At 39.2% G+C, this 23,963-nt stretch overlaps 1 pseudogene; it reads right to left on the reverse strand.

Annotated features, from left to right (window-relative positions):
- Window positions 1–22,920: 22,920 nt before the first annotated feature.
- Window positions 22,921–23,963, reverse strand: part of LOC122810724 — a 58,831-nt pseudogene continuing 57,788 nt past the window's right edge.

The raw sequence follows: 23,963 nt of genomic DNA on the forward strand, positions 1-23,963 counted from the left end.
CGGGGTACCTTGTACTGATGTTGTGTGAGTGTGCAACTGGCATACTTCACCTTGATTCCTATCTATGTCCAAGGTTATTGGCAGCAGTGACCACTAGGCATGACAGCGTGACATTTGAGAGACATGTATCGGGAAGCATGCATGGTGTATGTACCTATCCTGCTGTCATTTGCAGGCATGGGGTTGGACAGTGGAACATTTGTACACAGTGTATTAGTACACCTTTCATACAGCTACTACAAACATTTCTTTACCTGTAAGACCTGTGGAGAAAATATCTGTTAACACTATCTGACTGTTTCTACAAATATTCAAGATTTCATGAGTGTATATATGCGCATATCTCAGTATCATTCCCTAGATTCAAACTGTGTCTGGGTGTGCAAAAATTTACAACAAAGCTATTTTTCATCACCCTGAGCTACTGGGCAACTGCTGTCTCTTGCTTGACTGATTTCTGCTTAATACTCTGTTGGTTAGACAGTCTGACCTTGTAATCCTGAGATTCATGCATGACAGATAGTGTACTGTGTATTGATCCTTTGAAATAATGCAGTCTGGAAAGCAAAGGTTAACAGAAGGCAATGCTGCAGGGGGCATACTATAATACATTGCACATTACTATTCAGGGTTCAGATCTAGGTCATAACATATTTCATCTTCTTCTTCTTCTTCTTTCGGCTTTTCCTGGTAAGGGGTCGCCACAGCGGATCACCTTGATCGCTTATGATTGGCAGTGGAGTTTTACAGTGTTGAGTTGCCAGCCCGGTGCCCAACCTTCCACAGAAGGCACACACACACATACACACACACTCATACCTAGGGCCAATTTAGAGTGTCCAATCCGCCTGTAGCATGTCTTTGGGATGTGGGAGGAAATTGGAGCACCCGGAGGAAACCCACGCGACCACAGGGAGGACATGCAGACTCTGCACAGAAGGCACCCCAGCCGAGGATCAAACCAGAGAACCTCTTGCTGTGAGGCAGCAATACTAACCACTGCACCACCGTGGCCGCCCCCATCATAACATATTTCATATTTCATTTATATCTTGTTTTACAGCTCCACAATCTATAGTTTTGCATAACAGCTGGTTCTCAGAACAACCTCAGTAAATGCATGTTGTCAAAGCCATATTTGCTGTGAAGAACCTGTACATATTCTATTTCTACAACAACATAATTGAGTAAACACAACGGTTTGTGGTATAAATCTTTATTTTAGTAACATGACACAGTGCTTTACAACTGCATATCCTGTAGACCAATATTAGTCTGACAAACTTTATTAAGTAGACACAGAGCACACTATACCTACTGGCAGTAAACAATGTACTCCTTCTTAGTTATTGCACTATATACTGCAAGATAGATCTGTACTCACCAGTGCAGCCTTGACAGTCTATCTGCATGGGCCTCCACATTGCTAGCCCTCTTCGCTGCAGCTGTAGGGGGAAAAACAAACATTATGCATACCTGTCTATTACATACTCAGGCTAGAATTTGGTACAGCTATGGATGAGATACTTACAAACTACTGGAGCATTCCGTGCCCGAGCATCTTGGATCCACTGGGTCAAGAGCACCCCCTTCCTATGCTTCAGGTCGGCATAATGATGCCATACCTGCTCACCAGTACACGGGATTCCAGTGGCACTGGTGAGGTTGCATGCCAGATGGTCCCAGGCCTCCGCTTTGTAGTGTGAGCCCTAGTACTGGCCCTGAGCAGTCTGTCATCACGGTGTTCAACAAGAAGTCAAGCCATGACCCTGCACTCCAGAATGCCCTAGCACTGCACCCAAAAGCATGCTCCCTCTCCAGTGCCAGATATGATTCTTGCACAGATCAAACTACAAAGGTTCTGGCTGTATTCCTGCCTGTGTGGTTTAAATAAGGCCATAATCCCACCCTTTGCTGTCATTGGACTATTTTGAAAATGTTGAACACAGCAAATCTGCTAAGCTGAGTTGAGCAGTGCTTAAGGGGTAGATATTGAGCAGTGCTTAGCAGTGTGCAAATCCGCTTAGCTGAGCTGACTGCTGCTTTAAATTAACCTCTAAGCAATGTTCCAACCGGCTGAGCACTGCTAAGCATTGCTCAGTTTTCATTTAAGAAAATATTTTAGAATTGCAAATTAATTAATCATTACTGACATATTATTAAGTGTATATAATTTACTTTACATGACGTCCCCTTATGTGCTTTCATTACATTACCCTGGGGTGTGACTATACCATATGGGTCACTGGTATTTACATAGGTGATTTCACATGTGTTATACACTGACACTTCCATTTTGGACCAGCTACACTCCCCTGGTTAACAAATATCAATTACCGCATAATTTAAAAATAAAAATAATGTTAACAATGCTTTCCCATGTAAAAATGAAGGGCCTGTCTTGGTACTTGAACTGTGAACTGCTCCATGCAAAGCTGGAACTCTAACCACTACGCTATCTCGCCATTGAGGATTTTAGCTATACATTTGTATTTAGCTCCTATGAGATGTTTTAAGCAATGCTGAGCAAAGGGCTGTGACGTGCAAACCCACTCAGCAATGCTTAAACTTAACTTATAACAGAAAAAAATGAATACAAGCATTTAAATTACATGTATTAATACTAATAGTGATTCATATTTGGTAATGCACTAACTGCCATTCTATCAACTTTCTAAGTCTGTATGTGCAATATCAGGATTGAAGACACTAAATAATGGCATATATTTGAGTTTCAGACTTCTAATCCTTCAGATAATGTTATGTTAATACAAACCCTGTTCCTCTATCAACTTTCTAAGTTTATGAGAGCTGTACTTAAAACATGTCCCTATTTTTGGACCTTTGTCCAAGGGCGACTTGTGCTATTGGACTGCAGGACTGCAGTGCCCCCAGCTGTAAAATGAAGAAAACAGAATTGTAAAATGATTAGCTATGAGTCCCAGAAATGTGCATGCATGCCCAGCAGGTTCCTATCCGAACTGCCGTTTAACCAGTCCAGATTATGAAGAGAAGGCATCAGTGTACAGATGCCCAGAAGTCTATGCAGTTAGGAGATCAGACTGCAACATCTGCAGTCATGTACATGGATGAATAGCAACTGATTGGCTCCCGGGAATGGAAGGGAATTTGTATTTGGCACTCTTGCTGCAAGGGAATTGGGTTCAGAAGCTGCTGCAAGGGAAAGGAGGTGTATTTGTCTCACTGCAAAGGAATATACAGGTACTTGTGTGTGTATTTGGCTCGCTGCAAGGGAATATACAGGTACTTGTGTGTGTGTTTGGCTCTGCAAGGAAATTGGGTTCAGAAGGTGTGTGTGTGTATGTGTGTGTGTGTGTGTGTGTGTGTGTATGTGTGTGTGTGTGTGTGTGTGTGTGTGTGTGTGTGTGTGTGTGTGTGTGTGTGTGTGTGAAATACCCAAATTAAATATATCTGGTTGCTAGAGTTACTCAGGCTCAAACCTTGTACCTTGGGTACAGGTAGCAAGAGCCTGAATTCCCTACCCACCAACACTTGCGAAAACTGTTCAGATTTTTGCCTCATATTGTTGTTCCATTCTGTTCCTCATAAAATCTGTGGTTTTCTGGATTTTTGTAATCGATGAAGATTGAATTCACTAAACAATGACAGGCATTTGAGTTTCAGACTTCATATTCTTCAGAAAATACATGGTAATACAAAACACTTTATTCTAGCAATTTTCTAAGTTTATAACATCAATATTTGAAAATTCTCCCTATTTTTGGCTTTGTCTAGGTTTTTTGTGTTAAGAGGTTGAGAGCTATGTTGAGAACTGAATTCACTAAATAATAACCATTTAAGTTTCAGTCTTCCTGTCTTTCAAGAAACAGCTGATTTGCCATACTGGTATGTTGCTCTGACTGTAGAGCACAGAGTCCTGGGTTCAAGACTTGGCAGTGAAATGCATGGTGGTAACACAACATTTTATTCTAGCAACTTTTCAAGATTATACAAGCAATGTTTAAAATGTGTCCCTGGTTTTTGGGCTTTTGTTTCCCCCCCCCAATAAATTTTGGCTTTTTCTAGATTTCTTGTGCTGCAAAATTGAGAGATACAGTTGAGTGTCAAGTGAGTTTTACATGGAGCTGAGAGCTTCAGGGAAAGAGAAGTTTAGTGCTGCTTATGCTAAGTCTGATTGCATTGTTAATAGCATAACAGGTTGAGTACTTGCTTTTGATGCAGAAGGCTGTGGGTTCTACTCGCAGGATTTAGATGCATTGCTGATATTGTACTGTACTGTGTTGTACTTTTAAAGGGGGTGGATGCTGCAGTCCTGAGAATGTCCTCTTTGGCAGAGATACCTAGTAACTATGAACCTATTATCAGTTTGCCATCCATTCCCTATTGCAATATTACTAGCTTATCATTTTTTTAATGTAACATAGGCAATTTATTCCTCAAGGGCAACAGGCACTTTATTTGTAGATGAAACAATGAAATGTAAAGTTGTTTGCTAGCAGCAACCTCTTCATTAGTTACAAATCTCTTTAATGTGGAATTACTTAGATGACTTTTATTTCTGCAGAGATTGTGCATATTTACTAATGCTGGTGGATTGTAGAAGTTTGAGTAGATTTTTATGATGGAAATGTTCTGAACTGGGCAGTTTTGTCATTATTGGTGCATGCATTTTGCTTATTTTTTTTACTGGAAAAATGTTCAAAACAATAAATTTAAAATGCCCTCCAACAAGTGTACTGTATTATACAAGGAATATCATTTAATACAATCAGGAAGGTGTTTATTGATTATCTGATCAGCTCAGGTACGCCCCCTCCCAGTTCTTGGTTGGATGTGTCCAATTAGGAACCAGTTAAATCAACTGCCTGCAAGCACAAACTTTTTTGTTACTGAATATTTTCACTGATTGAGACAGAATGCTATTGAAAGTGATGAAGCCAGATTGAAGCAATCACTTCTCTTAGATCTTTGTTTTTTTTTGGGGGGGGGGGTACTCATTGTCCACACCTAGGGAGCTAAGTCTGTCATGTAGGATTTCTGTTGTACAATTCTTCCGGCTGAACTATACCTCTCAACTGTCCAGATTTTCGCAGGATGAATAGATTTTTGCTTCTTATTTTTGGTTTGTTCCTCATAAAATTTGTGGTTTTCTGGCAAATTGTTTAGGGGTGAAGTCTATAATGACAGACACTGACTTTCAGACTTCATAACCTTCAAAAAAATGCATGCTAAAGCAAGACCTGTTATTCCATCAACTAAGTTTATATAAGAGCAATCTTTAGTACTGTTTGTTTGTTCCCCCAATATATTTGGCTTTGTCCAGATTTCCTGCATTAAGAGGATGAGAGGTATGTGCAAATAAATCGCTTTATAGAATTAGGTATATCCATACCTCTCAACTGTCCCCGATTTTGGTTCAAAATGTTGCTCTCCCACTAATAATCCCTCCACAAAATGGCAATTTTGGAAGAAACGTGGAGGGTTTACAATTAATAAATAATTGTAATGATCAGAGTTATTTATTTTAGAAATGCATGTATATTCTCTTATTTTGTCATCTTCTCAGCTTACCAGTACTAATATTAAAAAAGTGTCCCTTCTTTGACAGGTTTCCAGCTGTATTGTGTGGCTATTTTATATTTTTACATCACATTTTTGGTCTGTTTTTCATAAAATGGCAGTCATCTTTGCAGGTTTTACCCGTAAACTAAACAGAATGCCAGTCTATTATATGTAGTCCGTAACCTGTGCAGTAATCCTTTAAGCAATTTATCTTGAGCTTGTTTGTTGTTTCCTGTTCATTTTTTACTTTGATCATGTTTTCCCCATGAAACAAGTAGATAGTTGTTGTCAGGCAGCAGGTCTTTTTTGGATAAGAAACATTTTTACAAGTGGGGGTAATCGGTGTCACAGAGATTGCTACTTCCATCATGTTACTTGGTACTTTTATAAAGCTGAATATAAATTATAATTAGAACTGCAGTGCGAGGAGAAGTGGTTTGAGTTGAGTGCTGCTTATTATTTTTATACTTCATTTTGACTAGCATTCCAGTAATGTATTTAAAAAGTAATTTAGTTTTTCATGCCTCACAACCTTTTTGTTTCCATCTAGATATTAATTAAGCTGTCATTTAGCCAATGCACTGAAATATGTTTTTCTTCTGCACTTCATTTTGTCTTGACTGGACTCTCATAATGACGATTTGGCACCCAGGGCTGCATATTTAATTAAAGTCCCAGTGTTTGTGGTTTTGCGCATAGCCCCATACCTTTCTAATTGGCCCCACCCATTCAGCTATCTGCTGCAGCACCCCTTTGATTTTAGGTCACCAACCGCCACTGCTACTGTCCCCCCATTTGGTTGCCCTTTGTCTGGAGTTTGGCCACTAAGAAGTTTACAGGTATGGCTGTGTGTCTGAGGACACACTTGTACTGTAAAGTGCCACTTACACAATGCAGGAGGTTTGTGACAGTACCTGTTACAAACCCCCTGCATTGCTTCCCATTGACGATCATGCTTTCAGTGTCCACGGACACTGAAAGCATTGTAAAGTGCCGTACAGCACTTTCACAATGCAGGGGGTGTGTGATAGTACCTGTCACACACACCCTGCATTTATTTTGATTTCTAATAACTCTTTCAGTGTCCATATACACTGAAAGCACTTAGAAAGTGCTGTATGGCACTTTGAAAGTGCAGGAGGCATGTTGGATCTGTGAGCACTACTGCAACTCACCCCCTGCACTCATTCAGTGTTATTGTCCGCAGATCCGTTCTCACTCGCTCGCCTTCATGAATATGAAAGGCATGCTGTTGAGATGGCTATGTGGATGTGAACACCACTCACTCCATGTAAGAATAACACTATTTCTACATGGAGTTTATTGAATCCTGGGGTATGTCATTTGTGAATATCAAACTAATTTATATAAGATGCTTGTGCTACAAATGTATTAGAACTGTATATCATGTGTATATCAAACGGCTCTGTGCAGATGTTGGTGTTGAAAAGGTATTTGTAAAGTGCTGTGTTTAAAATGTATCCAGAGTGTGCCCTACTGGAAGAGAACAGAAATGTACATGCACTATTGTAACTGTTTAAATGTATATATTTTAACAGTGGGTGTGCCTCTTTTTACCATACGTTATTCTTTCCCTAGGATCACTGGTAATACCTCTCTCTCTTTCTCTATCTCTTTAGGTAACTTCAGGTGGATCAAGCCACTCCTAAATAGCCTTGCTCTTGGTCAGACTACCATTTGGATAATAGTAACATTACACAGTAAGATTGAACTCCTTTTGTTAAAGGCCTTAAGTAGCTGATAAAGAGTTGCCTGGTGGCAGCTGGTACTACCTTATAGTCTGAGCAGAAGGGGGCATAGCTAGTAAATCTGTGCCAGCCTTTCCCAGGAGTGTGTGTGTGTGTGTGTGTGTGTGTGTGTGTGTGTGTGTGTGTGTGTGTGTGTGTGTGTGTGTGTATATAAATCCAATCTCAAAGTGTGTGTGTGTGTGTGTGTGTGTGTGTGTGTGTGTGTGTGTGTGTGTGTGTGTGTGTGTGTGTGTGTGTGTGTGTGTGTGTGTCAGCTATGTGGGCAAGGACATGATGTACTGGTTGGACAGAGAGGGTGCTGGAGGTCTTAGCTTGGCCACTCGGCCAAGATCTCAACCCTATAGCTGTGCCAGTGGGTAGTATTATTGGGAATCTGGAGGAAGAGGGAGAAACCAGCCCCAGCCTGACTGTGATCTCTGTGTGCTCTTAAGGGAAATTGTACTTTGCTGTGTGTGTACTTGTCATCTTCCCATTGTGTACATCCTTCACTGTTGCCAGTGGTGAAGACTGAGGCTACTTGATTACTGGGCCAGTGCAGGGGCTTCTCATATTAATATTCATACCTATCTTCAAAGTGGGAATGCCCTTGCTCCTTCCCCACATAGGACCTCTCTTACATCAAATCCCACCTTCTAACTGTGCATCATCTCTGCACTCACATAATTTGCCCTCCTACTCCTCCTTAATCTCCAAATTTTAATAGTTAATTTCTAATAATCTCTTATCCTCAATTGTAATTCACTGTTAATAATACTCCTCCTTAATCTCCAAATTTTAATAGTTAATTTCTAATAATCTCTTATCCTCAATTGTAATTCACTGTTAATAACCCTTAGACTGTGCTGTTGCTATATTTTCACTACTATTATTGGGGAATGTAAAATTTCAATTGTAATTCAGTGTTAATGACTCTTAGACTGTACAGTTGCTAGATTTTATTATTATTATTATTATTGTAGAATGTAGATTTTTTTTACTGTAGAATGCTGCATAAAGCTGTATGATTTCTTTGCTTTTTATGTATATATGCTAATATGTTTGTTATTGTTACTGGTGCTTTTCTACCCGGTCCTCCACTGAAAACAGGCTCTTTTTAGGCCCAGTGAACTTCCCTGGTCATCAAACTGAAATAAATAAATAATAATAAATAAAATATCTTTTGCCTACCATTGTTGGTAGTTTTCTTTTTTGTGTGTGTATGTGATCACTGCCTGCTGACCCTTCGTTTTTTTTTGTGACTGTCAACATGGCAAATAAATCAAAAGGGACTACTGGCTTTAAACAGTGCCAGGATTGTGGACATACAATGCCCAATTCTGATGGGCATTCTTCCTGTGTGTATTGTTTATTCCTGGCTCATCTTCAAAAGGATTGTGCTATTTGCCAGGCATTCAGTAACTGGGCCTTAATCAAAAGAAAAAATAAATTAATATTGAAAGGTCTAATTAAGTCCTCTTTTGAGGAGGCTCTATCCAAGACTAGCATGTTCCCCACTAAGTCTGACCTTGGACTTAAGAAAAGTCACTCAGTGCAGATGTCTTCTTTGGCTCTGGCAGCAAAAAAGCATAAGCCTTCTGCTCCCACCACTTCAGCGGAACCGAATGCTAAAGTTTGGAAACTTTCAGAATCGATTACCTCTACTATGGTACCACAGATCTCGGTTCCGGTCACATCGGTACCAACATCTTCAGCTTCACTGTTGATACTGACTCCACCTACTATGCTTCCACAAATATTGGAACCTCCATCAGTGCTGAAAACAGGCATAATTATCACACCCAGGACAAGGTATTCACCCTCTATTGACCCCTTTATGGGACAGCTCCTGAGTCCTTTTCTTGACAGACCAGAATCCCCCCAGGCTTATCTGTCCCTTCCTCCAGGACTCTAACTTAAGTTGACATCATGAGGTTGGCAGATCAGCTCCTTGTGGCCAGGGGTCTTTCTGTTTCTTCCCAGATCCCTCTCCCTTCTGAAGTTGGGGAGTCTTCTCCCAGGACTCCACCAAATCATCCTCCTCTAATCTCCTCTGAGGGCTTAGAGCTTACAACTCTGATCCCCTTGCTGCCAGCTGCTCTGGTGATGACAGCCTCTTCTCCTTTGGTTCCAGGATCTGCCTTGACTTCCTTGGTTCCTTTGGAACTGACAGCCTCATGGGCCATAGCTCCACTGTCGGGTCTGAGGGTTTTTGATCAGCTCCAGTTTTTTATTCAGAATTGTCCATGACTCTTGGAATGTCAGCTGATGTGGGCTCTACCTCAGCTCCTGCATCAAGGGTGGGTCTCTCGGAGCAAGCTCTGACATTGATTCCAAGGTTATCCTTCTCGGTTCCGGGCTCCCATCCATTTCCAGAAAGCCTGCCTTCCAGGTAATGGAGAGGGCATTGCCTCTGCAAACTCTCAGCTGGCCCCTTCTACGTTGGAGTTTTATCCCAGGAATCCTTCATGCCCAGAGCTGTCACCAACTCCATGCCCAGACAGCGAGTGCCTAAGATGCAAGATACCCCTGCACAAGGCCCCTCTTCTTACAAGTCCTCCTCAGAGATTCCTTCTGTGAAGCCACCCCAGAAAAAGAAGTGTAAAAGGAAACATTTAGATTCCCCTGAGAAACCTGTCACAGAAGACACAGACTTCGATGATGGGGAGGGTTTCCCCTGGTCACCCCCAGAAGATGTCTCCTTCTGAGACATTTTAGAGATTCTGAAACAGAGGGGTAACTGGAAGCCCAAAGACCCTAACTCTGAGGAGTTGGTGTACTTGCAGGCTTTTGATACTCACCCATCTACTTGTTGGGTGACCCCCTCCCACTGGTGATCTTATTAAATTGATTGCACAGTGGGCTTGAAAGGCTCCTGACTCCATAGAGCCAATTCCCTGAAGATTTGACAAAGTACTATCAGCTCCAGAGGACCACCAGCTTTGGGGTAAGGGGTTAGTGATAGATGCTACAATGGTGATGGCAGCCACTGAAAAGGAGCTAGCTGAAGAGAATTTTACTGTTCATCTGCCTAATCGAGAGTCCAGTGCGATGGACAGATTTGGAAAGCGGGTGTATGCTTCATCGACCTTTGCTTTAAGGTTTTTGAATTTTGTGACACATTTCACTAGGCTCCAGAGGGATCTGATCAAGGAGTTATCAGATACCCTAACAGGAGCTGTGTCTAAGGAGGTCCAGGATAAAGTGGCCTCCCAGCTAACCACCCTGGAGTCTATGTCCAACTCGTCCATGAGGCTCATTGTGCATGCAGCAAAAGGGATGACCAGGGCAGTGGGTTCAGGCATTGCCATAAGGCTTCATGCCTCGATGCACTTGTGTGAGTTTGTGGAGCCATTTAAGTCTTCCTTCATCAATGCTCTTTTTGACAGATCTTCCTTATTCGGCCCCAAAGGCAAAGAAACTCTAGCCAGGTGCAAGAAAGATGGAAAGACTTTATCTGCAGTGAGCATACATTTTTCTGCTCCCCAACAGTCCAACTGTAGGAATTAGAGGAGCAGGAAGATGTGGTTCAAAAAATAACAATGGCCTTTTCAGGACACGTGGTGGTGGCTCCCCTTGGGGCAGAGGGGAGAGCTCTAATGGAAGACATTGACCGTGCAGCAGAGGTAGCCTACAAAATCAGGGTTCCAGATTCTTTCCCTGGATAATCCTACTAGTGCTCCTGAAAGGGGGCCCGATTGCTTACCTCTGGAAGCAGTTGGAGGAGGATTTTCTCTACACTCAAAAGCCTGGTGGCAAATTACTTCAGATACTTGGGTGCAGAGGATCATTGCCTGAGGTTACCATATTCCCTTTACTCTTTTTCCAAGATCAAAATGAAGACTCCCCGATGTTCCACCCAATCAGAAGAATCAAGCAGCTTTAGAGATTCAAAAGTTTCTAGAAAAAAAAAGAGTCATCCAAGAAGTCCTACCAGACCAGAAAGGATCTGGATTTTACTCAAGATTTTTTGGTGCCAAAAAAGACAAGGGACTTGAGACCAATTTTAGATCTCAGCCTTCTGAACAAATTTGTTCAGCAAGCAAGATTCCAGATGGTCATGGTTCAGGCTATATTTCCCTTTCTAGAGAAAAATGATTGGATGTGCTCTATAGATCTTCAGGATGCATATTACCACATAAAAATGGACAAACACTCTGCTTTTGACTAGGAGCCAGTCATTTTCAGCTCAGAGTGCTGCCCTTTGGCCTCACCACAGCTCCCAGGGTGTTCACCAAGTGTTTGGCAGCAGTAACAGCTCATTTGAGACTGCATGGATTCCGGGTGTTTCCTTATCTAGACAACTGGCTCATCACCGCTCCCACCAGGCATCTACTGCATAAAGCAACAGATTTGATCCTGCACCTGTTCGCTTGTCTTGGCATTATAGTGAGTCAATCAAAATCTCAGCTAAGTCCCACTGAAGATTTAGAGTTCATAGCAGTTTGTCTGAATACCACCTCATGTGTAGCTTCCCTTCCTCTTCACAGGCTACAGAAGATAAAATCCCAAGTACAAGCCATTCTCTCCAATGACAAGGCTCCTGCATTTCTAGTCCTTCAATCTTTAGGGTCCATGGCAGTGAACATTACCTTAGTGCCACTAGATAGATTTCACATGCGGCTCCTACAGTGGCATCTAACATCCCACTGGTCCATCCTAACCCATCAAATGATGCATCCAATTTTAATCACCAGTAGATGCAAGAAGGACTTATCCTGGTGGATAGAAGCTGAGGAAATTCTTTTAGGCTGTCCCTTTGTTCCACCTCAACCCAAGGCCATAGTGACCACAGATACCTCCCAGATAGGGTGGGGGGGGGTCATTATCTGGGAAGAACAGTCCAAGGCACTTGGTCCCCAGTAGAGGCCAATCTGCATATCAATGTTCTGGAACTAGGAGCAGTGCTCTTAGCGTTGCAAGTCTTCCAAGCTGTTCTCCCTGTAGGAATGATTGCAGTTAATCAGATGACATGTCAGTAGTCTGGTACATCAACAAACAGGGCAGAACCAAGTCTTACCCCTGTGTTGAAAAGCTGTCAGTGTGGCAATGGGCAATATCCTCCAACCACTTTCTAATAGCAATGCACATCACCAGGGAACTTGAACGGGATAGTGGACAAACTGAGCAGATGCATTTTCCTAGCTCAAGAGTGGTCTCTCAATCTCAGAGTGACGAAGGAGATTTTCCATCGCTGGGGCCACCTTGCTGCAACCTCTTTGCATGACCCTCAAAAACAACAGGTGCAGCAGCTACTTTGCCCTAATCCCCCCTCAGGGGGAGTCCCTGAGAGATGCTGTCCTTTACAACTGGCCCTCAGGACTACTCTATGCCTTTCCCCCCTTCCCACTGATTCATCTCTTCTTAAAGAAAGCCAGCAGGTTGAGAAGCAAGCTGATCCTCATTGTGTCCTTCTGGCCTTGATAAGTCTGGTTCCCCTTTCTGTGGCCTTATCTAATTCACTCTCTATGGATTCTGGGCCCAGTTCTGGATCTTCTGTCTTATCTACAGGGACTGGTGCACCCCAGTCTTCAGAACCTCAAGCTTACAGCTTGGCTCCTCCAGTTCCATTAATCGCCAGGCAGAAAAATTTATCTTCCCCAGTCCGAAAAATTCTACTGGCTTCCCATAGACCTTCCACTAGGAAACTTTACCAGAGCAAGTGGAAAAGATTTTCTATTTGGGCATACAATAATAGTCTTAACCCTTTTTCTGCACCAGTTGAAAAGGTATTGGAGATTTTAGCTATGCTAGTCAACGTAGTCACAAATAACTAAGTAAAACAAAACAGTTCCAGACTGCCAAAAGGAATGCTCTCTTTGAAGTTTAATATAAATTTCACCAAAACATGAGCGTTTTCATCTCGGAATGAGACTTCATCAGATAAAACAATACAGTGCTACACCTACTATATATAATGCCATGAATAACTTTGATTAACTAACCAATTAAGGACTTAAAGCAGCACTACCAGCTGAATTTAAAAGTACCCATATAGTTTTCTTATAAACCATAAAGCAATTTACAAAAATACATTGACATTAAATTAAATTAATAAAACAAATATTAACTAAAAAACTTCCTTAAATTGTAGTAAAATTTAAATAATGTATGATAAAGTATTATGAAATAATACTATTTTCACCTATAATTCAAACCTTTGCTGCTCTCTCAATGAGTGTAGCCTTAATGCTGATATATTCATTAAGACCTGGGGGAAAATTGGCCTTAGGTCTCAGTTGCCATTTTAATTCTCGGTTCAACAATAGATTCTTTGTATTACCCCCCCTAATATTGTTTTTAACCAAGTCAATAATTCCAAATTTAAAACTACTAGAAGAACTAGAAGAACTAGAAGATGCACAGGAAACAGAATGTTTGTATAGGGCACTGGTATCTTTCTTAACCCTAATGTCATTAAGGTGTTCATATATTCTATCTTTCAGTGCCCTTTCAGTTTTCCCAATATAGAATGATGAACAGTGTGTACAGATGGCCAAATATACCAACATTCTACTGTAACAATTTCCTTTACAGAATTTAACAACACTGCCCAGACCATTGTTCAATTTTATAAACTCGTCTTTATAGATGTGAGAACATTGCCCACACCTACCACATGAACTAGTTGCTTTCTTTCCATTCTCCTTGTTGTCAACTCTTTCAAACAGCCTTTTAAAATTCATTCCTGTTCTATAGGTAAACTCAGGTCTATTCCCTACCACTTTGTATAACTCCTTGTTGGTTTTCAATATACACCAATTAGCCTTCACTATTTGTGTAAAGAGGTCAGAAAACATATTATATTCAGTAACACAGGCCCCCTGGTAATTTTTTGATACCCTACCAGTTTCTGTCGTATTAGTGAATGGTTGACCAAGTAAAGGTTTGTATTTAGTCCCCCAGCCATTGAAAACTTCCTCCAATGTTTGACCAACCAATTCTCTAGGATATCCTCTTTCAATAAACTTACTAGCAAGGAAAATGAATTCTTCAAAAAGATCATGAAAGTTGGACGTCATCCTAGCCAACCTAACACCCTGTCCTTTAATTAAACTCTTTTTTTGATGGAAGGGGTGAGAACTGTCATGGTGTAAATAACTGTTACAGCATGTGGCCTTACGGAAAATCCTGGACTTAAAACCCTGTGGTGTCTTACTAATAGTAATGTCTAAATAGTTAATGCTGTAATCATCAACAGTATGTGTGAAGGAAAGAAAATTTGTGGTATTATTTATATAATCAATAAATTCTACTATACTATCCTTAGTACCATCCCAGATCACAAAAATGTCATCCAAAAATCTCAGATAGCACTTCAGATTTTTCCTATAAATACTTTTCAACACATACCTTTCTTCCCATTCTAACATCACTAAATTAGCATAAATGGGGGCACAAGCTGCCCCCATAGCTACACCACTGGTTTGCTGGTAGTATTCACCTTGGAAGCCTATGTAATTATTATCCAAAACGACTTCCATTAATTCCAGGATTAATAGCTTCTGATCGTAAGGTGTATCCAGATGCTTATGGATACTATCTTCAAAAAATTCCTGTCCCTCAACCCTCGGTATACAGGTAAAAAGATCCTTAACATCAATTGTTAAAAATACACAGTTTTCTGACCACAAATCCTTATTTAGTTTACTAAGGAAATCCCAGGAATCTTTAATTAAATGTTCCATCCTTGTTACTATATTTTTGGTAAGGCTATCTATATAAACTGCCAGGGGGTGTGTTTTTGAATTACTGGCTGATACAATAGGTCTAAAAGGCGACTCAGAAATAGACTTATGGACCTTAGGCACCCCAAAAAACTGAGGAATAATAGGATGTACTTGTCTCAAAAAATGGTATGTTGATTTGTCAACTCTATTTTCTATTAAATATTCTTCCAAAAGAGAATTGATTCTCCTATATGCAATTAAAACCTCATTATGTGAAACTGAAGTGTATGTGTTTGAGTCCAACAAAATGTTGGTTAAAGCATTATTATATTCCTCATTGTTAAATAGTACCACACCTCCCCCCTTATCCGGTTTCATAATCCTAATATCTTTCTGTGTTTTTAATTCAAAAAGTAACTTCTCTTCATCCTTACTCAAATTATGGTGTTCCATTTTTCTTTTATTCTTTGTGTAAGTATCATAAATCTCAGTTGTAACAATGTTCTCAAAAGTAGCAAGTGCCGGATGCAGGGGTGGGTTGTATGTACTATACCTTACTAATCGTCTGTTAGTAATAAAAGTATCTCCCAAGGTTCTTTTGTGAATCAAACTCAAGTTTAATTTTCTAAGGTAAAGTTTAAAATCTACTAAAATATGAGCTAAATCACCGTACTGTGATTTAACAAACTTAAAACCCTTTGAAAATAAATCAAAATGAATCTTCTCCAAAACAGTAGAAGTATAGTTAAAAATTTTAAAGCCTTTACACTCAAAAATTATACCATCAGCATGTTGAATAATGTTTATCTGCCCTTCTTCCCTACACTCTTCCATCCATAATTGTTCCCATTTAAACTTGTTGAATACCCCGGGTCTGACGGAAGTCTGGCTTTGTTTGCCAAGCGTTCTGACCTTCTTGGACCTAAAAAATGTTCATGTGGTTCAGAAAAGGAATCAAGTTCATCTAAAACTCTATTAGATGCACCACCACCATAGTTATTTCTACCATGGAAGTTAGTTCTTGGTGCTTCTTTGGCTTCTAATAGGTCATATTGCATAGGGTAAACCAAATCCTGTGCTTTATTACTATTTTTCGGGTTATTAAAAGGTCCAGGGTACATTTTACCTTTAATATATTGTTCTTTGTCCCTCATAAACTTTTTTTGCTTCCTAGCAAAAACCTTGTTAATCCTAGCGTCCGTTTTCTTCAAAATCCTATTATACATGAATTTGTATTCTTCAAACAACAAGTCATTGAGAATATCATCATTAAGTTTTTTTATGTCAACTAACAAACCATGAAGCAAGGTTTCATTGTACTTAATCAATTTCAAAATCAAACCAAACCCACACTCATCAAAAAAATCATGAAAATCTTTTAGGACAGTATCAGAATATAAAACACCAAACGGATATTTAAAAATTCTTAGTCCCTGAGGGACTATTTTGTGACTAACACAGCAATGCAGATATCTGTTATCGATCTGCAGACATTTGTACTTAAACAACTTTTTTTCAAATTAATAAATTACGTCCTTTAAAGTAAGAACGTTAGTCTCATTTAAATCATGACCAACCATATAATTATCTAAGTGTTTGTCAACAAGAGATGTGTTAAATTCAAAATTTCTGTCCAAAACGTCTTTGAAACAAAACGAATGGTCAATGTTCTCTAACGAACGTGCCGCTGACACTGCAACATTAGAAATAGGCATTGTGTCTTTGATAAGTCTAGCGGCATTAATAAAAATACCTTTGGATTTGCAATTCATCTGTAAAACCGCCCGATCCTGTTGTCCTGTAATAGAACCCTGCACATCATTACGATTAAGCGGAGATAAGGAAGTCCTTCCATCCTTCGTTCCATTTCTTCGTTCGTTGGGCTCGCATTCCCTGGCGTTCACCTTGTTGCCACCATTGCTCACAGCCCTTGAGCGTGGAGATGACGTCAGAAAACGCGCCGAGCCACGTACAGAACAGTTGCGTATGGAATTAGCACCATCTGCTGGCTCGACTTGACTAAACAAGTCAATAAGCCTAGTCAGATCCCCTCTTAATGTAGCTAATTCCTCACGTACTTTAATAACTTCTTGTTGTGTCCTAGTTATACAACTAGGACTAAGCATAGAATTTTGTCCAATAATAGTAGAATCGCCAGGAGAACCTTCCATAGTAGGTAGCACCAAAATTCAGTAAATACCACAGCAATCCTCCGGGCAACAACTGGAACCAATCCGAAAGAACTAAGCCAGTCAACGTAGTCACAAATAACTAAGTAAAACAAAACAGTTCCAGACTGCCAAAAGGAATGTTCTCTTTGAAGTTTAATATAAATTTCACCAAAACATGAGCGCTTTCATCTCAGAATGAGACTTCATCAGATAAAACAATACAGTGCTACACCTACTATATATAATGCCATGAATAACTTTGATTAACTAACCAATTAAGGACTTAAAGCAGCACTACCAGCTGAATTTAAAAGTACCCATATAGTTTTCTTATAAACCATAAAGCAATTTACAAAAATACATTGACATTAAATTAAATTAATAAAACAAATATTAACTAAAAAACTTCCTTAAATTGTAGTAAAATTTAAATAATGTATAAAGTATTATGAAATAATACTATTTTCACCTATAATTCAAACCTTTGCTGCTCTCTCAATGAGTGTAGCCTTAATGCTAATATATTCATTAAGACCTGGGGGAAAATTGGCCTTAGTCTCAGTTGCCATTTTAATTCTTGGTTCAACAATAGATTCTTTGTATTACCCCCCCCAATATTGTTTTTAACCAAGTCAATAATTCCAAATTTAAAACTACTAGAAGAACTAGAAGAACTAGAAGATGCACAGGAAACAGAATGTTTGTATAGGGCACTGGTATCTTTCTTAACCCTAATGTCATTAAGGTGTTCATATATTCTATCTTTCAGTGCCCTTTCGGTTTTCCCAATATAGAATGATGAACAGTGTGTACAGATGGCCAAATATACCAACATTCTACTGTAACAATTTCCTTTACAGAATTTAACAACACTGCCCAGACCGTTGTTCAATTTTATAAACTCTTCTTTATAGATGTGAGAACATTGCCTACACCTACCACATGAACTAGTTGCTTTCTTTCCATTCTTCTTGTTGTCAACTCTTTCAAACAGCCTTTTAAAATTCATTCCTGTTCTATAGGTAAACTCAGATCTATTCCCTACCACTTCGTATAACTCATTGTTGGTTTTCAATATACACCAATTAGCCTTCGCTATTTGTGTAAAGAGGTCAGAAAACATATTATATTCAGTAACACAGGCCCCCTGGTAATTTTTTGATACCCTACCAGTTTCTGTCGTATTAGTGAATGGTTGACCAAGTAAAGGTTTGTATTTAGTCCCCCAGCCATTGTAAACTTCCTCCAATGTTTGACCAACCAATTCTCTAGGATATCCTCTTTCAATAAACTTACTACCAAGGAAAATGAATTCTTCAAAAAGATCATGAAAGTTGGACATCATCCTAGCCAACCTAACAGCCTGTCCTTTAATTAAACTCCTTTTTTTGATGGAAGGGGTGGGAACTGTCATGGTGTAAATAACTGTTACACCATGTGGCCTTACGGAAAATCCTGGACTTAAAACCCTGTGGTGTCTTACTAATAGTAATGTCTAAATAGTTAATGCTGTAATCATCAACAGTATGTGTGAAGGAAAGAAAATTTGTGGTATTATTTATATAATCAATAAATTCTACTATACTATCCTTAGTACCATCCCAGATCACAACAATGTCATCCAAAAATCTCAGATAGCACTTCAGATTTTTCCTATAAATACTTTTCAACACATACCTTTCTTCCCATTCTAACATCACTAAATTAGCATAAATGGGGGCACAAGCTGCCCCCATAGCTACACCACTGGTTTGCTGGTAGTATTCACCTTGGAAGCCTATGTAATTATTATCCAAAACGACTTCCATTAATTCCAGGATTAATAGCTTCTGATCGTAAGGTGTATCCAGATGCTTATGGATACTATCTTCAAAAAATTCCTGTCCCTCAACCCTCGGTATACAGGTAAAAAGATCCTTAACATCAGTTGTTAAAAATACACAGTTTTCTGACCACAAATCCTTATTTAGTTTACTAAGGAAATCCCAGGAATCTTTAATTAAATGTTCCGTCCTTGTTACTATATTTTTGGTAAGGCTATCTATATAAACTGCCAGGGGGTGTGTTTTTGAATTATTGGCTGATACAATAGGTCTAAAAGGCGGCTCAGAAATAGACTTATGGACCTTAGGCACCCCAAAAAACTGAGGAATAATAGGATGTACTTGTCTCAAAAAATGGTATGTTGATTTGTCAACTCTATTTTCTATTAAATATTCTTCCAAAAGAGAATCGATTCTCCTATATGCAATTAAAATCTCATTATGTGAAACTGAAGTGTATGTGTTTGAGTCCAACAAAATGTTGGTTAAAGCATTATTATATTCCTCATTGTTAAATAGTACCACACCTCCCCCCTTATCCGGTTTCATAATCCTAATATCTTTCTGTGTTTTTAATTCAAAAAGTAACTTCTCTTCATCCTTACTCAAATTATGGTGTTCCATTTTTCTTTTATTCTTTGTGTAAGTATCATAAATCTCAGTTGTAACAATGTTCTCAAAAGTAGCAAGTGCCGGATGCAGGGGTGGGTTGTATGTACTATACCTTACTAATCGTCTGTTAGTAATAAAAGTATCTCCCAAGGTTCTTTTGTGAATCAAACTCAAGTTTAATTTTCTAAGGTAAAGTTTAAAATCTACTAAAATATGAGCTAAATCATCGTACTGTGATTTAACAAACTTAAAACCCTTTGAAAATAAATCAAAATGAATCTTCTCCAAAACAGTAGAAGTATAGTTAAAAATTTTAAACCCTTTACACTCAAAAACTATACCATCAGCATGTTGAATAATGTTTATCTGCCCTTCTTCCCTACACTCTTCCATCCATAATTGTTCCCATTTAAACTTGTTGAATACCCCGGGTCTGACGGAAGTCTGGCTTTGTTTGCCAAGTGTTCTGACCTTCTTGGACCTAAAAAATGTTCATGTGGTTCAGAAAAGCTAGTGGCTAGGATGACGTCCGACTTTCATGATCTTTTTGAAGAATTCATTTTCCTTGCTAGTAAGTTTATTGAAAGAGGATATCCTAGTGAATTGGTTGGTCAAACATTGGAGGAAGTTTACAATGGCTGGGGGATTAAATACAAACCTTTACTTGGTCAACCATTCACTAATACGACAGAAACTGGTAGGGTATCAAAAAATTACCAGGGGGCCTGTGTTACTGAATATAATATGTTTTCTGACCTCTTTACACAAATAGTGAAGGCTAATTGGTGTATATTGAAAACCAACAAGGAGTTATACGAAGTGGTAGGGAATAGACCTGAGTTTACCTATAGAACAGGAATGAATTTTAAAAGGCTGTTTGAAAGAGTTGACAACAAGGAGAATGGAAAGAAAGTAACTAGTTCATGTGGTAGGTGTGGGCAATGTTCTCACATCTATAAAGTAGAGTTTATAAAATTGAACAACGGTCTGGGCAGTGTTGTTAAATTCTGTAAAGGAAATTGTTACAGTAGAATGTTGGTATATTTGGCCATCTGTACACACTGTTCATCATTCTATATTGGGAAAACCGAAAGGGCACTGAAAGATAGAATATATGAACACCTTAATGACATTAGGGTTAAGAAAGATACCAGTGCCCTATACAAACATTCTGTTTCCTGTGCATCTTCTAGTTCTTCTAGTTCTTCTAGTAGTTTTAAATTTGGAATTATTGACTTGGTTAAAAACAATATTAGGGGGGGGTAATACAAAGAATCTATTGTTGAACCGAGAATTAAAATGGCAACTGAGACTTAAGGCCAATTTTCCCCCAGGTCTTAATGAATATATCAGCATTAAGGCTACACTCATTGAGAGAGCAGCAAAGGTTTGAATTATAGGTGAAAATAGTATTATTTCATAATACTTTATCATACATTATTTAAATTTTACTACAATTTAAGGAAGTTTTTTAGTTAATATTTGTTTTATTAATTTAATTTAATGTCAATGTATTTTTGTAAATTGCTTTATGGTTTATAAGAAAACTATATGGGTACTTTTAAATTCAGCTGGTAGTGCTGCTTTAAGTCCTTAATTGGTTAGTTAATCAAAGTTATTCATGGCATTATATATAGTAGGTGTAGCACTGTATTGTTTTATCTGATGAAGTCTCATTCCGAGATGAAAGCGCTCATGTTTTGGTGAAATTTATATTAAACTTCAAAGAGAACATTCCTTTTGGCAGTCTGGAACTGTTTTGATTTTAGCTATGCTGTTCAGTCAAGTAGCATCTGCTTCTACTATTAAGATCCAACTAGCTGCTGTTTCCAATTTTCACAATGGCTTTGAAGACCATTCACTAATTTTCCATAGATTGTATAAAGTGTTCATGAAGGGAGCTTTGCGGTTGAAACCTCCATTTAAAGACCCTCTAGCTCCTTGGGCTCTGACCTTACTTTTGCAGTCTTTGGTACTTTTTCCCTTTGAACCAGCATCTACATGCCACTTAAAGTTTCTTTCATTGAAAACTATTTTTGATAGGCATTATCTCTGCCAGAAGAATTTCCAAAATGCAAGCACTATCTTCAAAACCCCCATGTTTTATTTTTCATAAGGATAGGGTTTCACTAAGAAGCAACCCATCTTTTATCTCTAAGGTGGTCTTAGAAACTAATATTAATCAAACCACTGTCTTACCCATTTTCTTCCCAAATTTTTCCAACAAAGGTGAATATTGCTTACATTTGCTGGATGTTCACAGACAATTACATTTCTACCTCAGCAGAGCTAAAGTTTTAGAAAATTGGACCAGTTATTTATCTCTTTCTCAGGTCCATCTCTGGGGAAATCTGTTTCAAAAAGTTACCTTGTCAAGATGGTTAAGAGACTGTATTACTTTCATATACAATTAAAAGAATCTCAAGTTACCAGCAGAAGTGAGAGCGCATTCCACTAGGGCAATAGCCACATCTGCTGTTTTCCATTCCAAGGCTTCCATGGATGAAATATGCATAGCAGCAACCTGAGCTACTCCACATATCTTTATCACTCATTACAAATTGGATCTAGTCTCCAGTGGAACAGCATCCTTTAGCTCTATGGTTCTCAGGAATATCCTTCCATAAGGCCACCCATGATCTAAAGTAGCTGGGGACTCTGTCCCAAAGGTCAAGGATAAATGAAGAATGACAACATCAGATAAAGAAGTTAAGTACTTACCATAATGTTCCATCTGTGTTGTTGATCTTCATTTTTCCTTGGCAACCACCCTCCTTCCCCCTCTTGCAGACCTTTGGAGGATCAGATGCTTGTCCTTGTAACTTTCAAGTTTGACTTTGAGCATAACCTCTTTGATTTCATATACATATTTTTTTTGTCTTTCTGTGTAGCTGCCAACTCAATCTGAGGTAATATGGAGAGGGGTATTGTGGGTAGAGTCTTAGCTCAAGAGTTTTTGGCTTGCGCAAGCTATGTACCAGTTGAGCAGTTTACGAGGATTGGTGTCATGACCCAAACATCAAGGATAAATGAAGATCAACAACACAGATGGAACATTATGGTAAGTACATAACTTCTTTTTTTGCCTTTATGATAAATAGCAGCTATGTACATTACTGTTAAGTGTCTTTTCTTTTATTCTTCATTTAGAGAAAAGGAAGGGAAAAGGTTTTCTAGAGTGGAACTCCGCTTTCCAAACATGATCTACTTTAGATGTTATGCAATGACTGAATTGCCACTGAATTCAGCAGTTGGCTGCTGTGCTTTTGCATTCTCCACAAACTTGTTTTTCAGTTTAGTTACTATAGCAGCCACAGCTTACAAGACATCTCATCTCATGCCAGTAGCATATATTTTAGATCTCATCAGGGAAATTTTCTTGCCTCTCCTCCATTAGAATTTTAAGTCCTGCCTTCTCAATAACATGGTGCAGTACTAAAAGTTGTCAAACACTGCTGTCTACATCATCCATAATTACACCTTTGTATGCACATTGCCTTTGATAACTATAATACCATTAGGTTGCAGATCCTTCTGACATCTCTTCAGGAACTCTTTGAGGTGTTCATCTGTTAAATTACCTATCACCCACTGAATCCAAACAACATAGTAATGGTTAGGTTCTGGGTTGAAGTCCTGAAGGCCACAGCAAAAATAGTTCTCCTACTCTTCTGCTTTCCTCACCAAGGAAGGACTGGGCTTTTTCAAGGAAGCATTCCATTACATCTACCATATCAACAGTTTTAAAGAGGGAAAACAAGAGTAATTTGGTAATTTTGCCAATTCCTGCACCACAGTCCAGTACATTGCATTTCCCAGTCTTGTTTGGCCCATCCAAAAACAACTGGCTGCACAGAAGAAAGCAAACAGAAAACAGGCAAGGATCTTCAGAAAACTACCCTTATGACAGAGTCCCGTTGCTACTCTGTCCTACAGTACTCTTTCATTTGATTGGTTTTATGTCCAGCTTTTGCTCAGCAGAGCCACCTCAGGTAAACCAGACTGGGCAACTGGACACCGGCCGGCCAGTAGATTATTGACCCAGCACTGCTGGGCTTTATAGTGGGCACACCTAGTGTAGGTCAGAGTAGGCCAAGTCCTCAACCCACTTATCACTGGCAAATACCCATGCCCATTGGGTGGCATTAGTCAACCTGACAAAATCACCTACAGCCATATTTTACACCATTGAGTGCCTAGCCCTTTCACAGTGTGCAGTCGGTGATCCATGTTCTCCTATCTTGGAGATACTGCACACCACAGTAGATGCCTAAAGCGGTTATTTTATCCAACTCTTCCCCCTATAGGGCACCATGCAGAGTCTGTGCTGCTGCCCACAGCTGCATTCATTGGTGAGTTTGATATGGAAATAACTCAATATGTTTTTGGGAGGTGGGA

This window comes from Protopterus annectens, chromosome 9.part0, assembly GCF_019279795.1.
Source record: "Protopterus annectens isolate FY-2018-M chromosome 9.part0, PAN1.0, whole genome shotgun sequence".
In the NCBI taxonomy this organism is placed as follows: domain Eukaryota; kingdom Metazoa; phylum Chordata; order Ceratodontiformes; family Protopteridae; genus Protopterus; species Protopterus annectens.